Raw genomic sequence first — 3540 nt, forward strand, 5'->3', positions numbered from 1 at the left:
AATTAAACAGTTATATTTACTATGCAGTACACAGAGCAGAAGCACAGATGAGTTTGCAACATTAAGGTCTTTTGAGCTGTGGAATTATATTCTCATATTCAGATTGTTAATGGATTTTTAGTTAGGGAATGAGGAGAGTTGACTGTAGTAATGATTTTGAGGCTGCACATCCCTGCTATCATTTCATTTGCTCAAATGAAAATCATAATATTGCACTGAAGTTGAGTATTAAATTCAGGCCCCTCCCTGAGGCCTATTGTTCTCTCTCTTGTTATGTTATAGTACATGATTAATTTTCTACTGAGAAAATTTACACTTCAAACAATGCTTACATTTAAGGAGTAACTTTTATCTTAAAGAGAAGTGAAGAGACTGAATCTAGTTGACGTTTTCAGCTTTCAATTTAGTTAACAAGAAGTACTTTATGGTAGTAGGATTATTGCATATTCTAGAATATATATGAGGCCATTTGGTAATTATATTTGTGTGCATATCTTTACAAGAAAACACATATAATCAATCATATGCTTAACTTTAAGGGAAATAAAATATATCTACATAAGAATAATTTGATTTTTCTAAAGCTTTATTGCGTTATCCATACTTTGCTTACATCATTTGCTACTAATTTGACGATTCTGTATTCTGTATTATTCATTTGTTGCTATAAATCTTTTTCAAGAAATAAGATTTTTAAATGAAAATAACATAGCAAATAAAAGTTAAATCATGTTGTTAATATATAATTTTTAGCAAAATACTTCTAAACATATTAATTTTTACTTAAACAAAATAATTTTAAAATTATATTTAAACTTTATGATGAATGACACGGTTATCATACGTTTAGTGTCATCATATATTCTGAGTGTTATTATAAAGTTTATCTGGAATTTAAAGTTAATTATGTTATTTGTGTTTACCACTCTTTATTCTTCATTCCCTATATATAAACATAGAGATCTATAAGTATATATCTTAAATTTTAGATGGATAGATTAATCTATCTGAAAGCCTCTCACAGAGTGGATAGTCTCACAGGAATCACACACTTAAAAATAAATTAAATAAAACCAAAAAGAAGAGTACCTTGGTTATCACTTTTATCCATGTTTAGATATTCATTGCTATTAATATCTTTTTTATTATCATGTAGATAGTTCAGATCCTGGGAATACTGAACTATTCAGGGTGGTATTTCTTAGTGGAGTTTTCTGTTCTGCTGATATTAATCTCTACTAAATTTTACCATTTTTTATTCTCTGGGAAATTTTTCTTTCTTTCTTTTTTTTTTTTTTTTTTTTCTGTAGTGACCCTTAACTCATCATTCCGATACAATTTCAAACAGCTCACAAAGTAGTTAGGGTTATTGGTATCTTTCTATTAGTGTTGTCTCATGGTGAATCCCATGGTTTTACTGGAAATATTGACATAGCAAAATCAGGTTGTGTCTTGTACTAAACCATTTTGATTTTCCTCATAACAGTACTTACTTCTGATATCATTCCTCAGGACAACAACTACTACTATTCATCTCTGTTTACAGTTATTAAATACAGGTATAGAGATTAAATATATTTGTTTCTGAACAACTCTTGTTCTTCCCAAATAAACTTATTTGGAAGGCAGGAGTTTCCAAATAACCAATGTAACAGTAATGTGATTGGAGGAAACACTCTGAGCCTTCCTTCAAGTGTTAGTAAGAACAGGTGCAGGTGTTTGGATGATACAGGGGATCAGAGAATTGACCTTCAAATCAGGCTCATTTGTCCCTCTTAATTGTCTTGTTTTTGTACTCAATTCTTCTGTTTTGATTTGTGTCTAAAAATACAATGGATTTTTTTCTCCCCTCAAGTCCTACAAAATTAAGGTGAGTTCTCAGGATTGAGAATTATAAAAGCAAAAAATAAATATTTACTTTTTAAGATAATTTCTGAAATCATAGAAAATTCATTTAAGGTAATAAATTTCCTTAAAAGGGAAATCTTCAAGCAGTACATACTTAACTTTGATATAATTTTCCAAATTTTCTGCAATAATATTTTTTGTTTGTTTGAGATTATTGTTATTTGGAGTAAACTGCCGCTGCTAATGTAAGAAAGAAGTGTATCTGATTACAGATTTAAGCTAGAACCCAAAAGAACATCATTAAAAAGGCAGATGCCTTTAAGCAGGAAAGTATTAAATTTCAATGTATAGTTTTATTCTAATGTTACTTTTTGACAATGCTGTGTCAATTTTATAGGTGAAGGAATTTTCCTTATTTGAAGTGTCTCTCTACCTAGAGATAAGTGTCTCTCTATTGATAGATATGTATTTCAGTGCAGAAGACATTTACTTCCTTACTTATTCATTCATATACAAATATAAAATATTTATAGAACATAAATTCCACAAGTTTATAAAATGCATAAATTTTCCATTTATTTAATCAATATATATTGAGCATCTATTTTGTCCCAGGCAGAGTGCTAAGTACTGGTGATCCAGAGATGGATAAAACATGTAAGCTCCTCTTCTCAGTGAATTTTGTGTATGTTCCCTGTGGAATTTAGGGAGTGTTCTCTGTTAGGACAACGAATTTTTCATGATTACAACAACACCTTTACTGCCTTGCTCCAAACCCTCTTATATTGTAGAGACACTTTTCAGTATCGTAATAGATAGAAAATAATTAATCTTAAAAGTAATAAGTGTGAAATTGAAAATGTGCTTTCTTATTGTTTGTTCTTACCATATTATAATGAATCAAGGAAGGTGAACAGAACAGTAAAACTGTATGTGTCAAAGTAAGGAAAATGTGCAGTTTACCTTTTAACCATTGATAACCACTTTTATAATTTTTCCAGTTTGATTTATAATGAAACAATAAAGTATTATTTTTCTTGGCAATTTTAAGCCTCATTTTCTCCTTTGACAGAAAATGCTAATGGCATTTGCAATTTAGCTTATCTATTAACTGGTATCTGTACCAATAGAAATCTTATTCCAACTCTCCCTGAAATCCATGCATCTCCCAGTACTAAAGTTATTCCATCTTCATTTAAAATCTTAAATTGCACCATTTTCATCAGCAACATATTGCTCTGAAGCAGTTTTCACAGCAGTCTCTTTTGCCACATATCAATCAACATGATTAGTCCTGCCAAATAGGAAATAAAAGAGCGAAAATAAGGTTGGCCTGCCAGGTATAAATTTTCAAATCAAATGATTTGAAATTTCTGTAATAGTGATCATTTTAGGAGTATTTAGAGAGAAGTAGCCTTGAAGCTAAATTTAGCAAAACTTCTTAAAGAAAAATTTCCTTTCATTTTCTTGAGTACTGTTCTTTTTCTATAGCAAGTTAAATAGATGGTGATGAGCAGCTAAATTTCAATTTCTAATAATGTAGACAATGCATAAAAGATTACACATAAAGACAATTTTTAAGGAAAAAAAATATAAGCACACTTTCTCAAACTTATATGTTTCTATAAGCACTCTCACTAAACATAACTACTCTGTTCTTTTTTTTTTTTTTTTTTTTTTTTTTTTTTCAAT

Source organism: Galeopterus variegatus, unplaced genomic scaffold (assembly GCF_000696425.1).
Source record: "Galeopterus variegatus unplaced genomic scaffold, G_variegatus-3.0.2 Scaffold1699, whole genome shotgun sequence".
Taxonomy (NCBI): domain Eukaryota; kingdom Metazoa; phylum Chordata; class Mammalia; order Dermoptera; family Cynocephalidae; genus Galeopterus; species Galeopterus variegatus.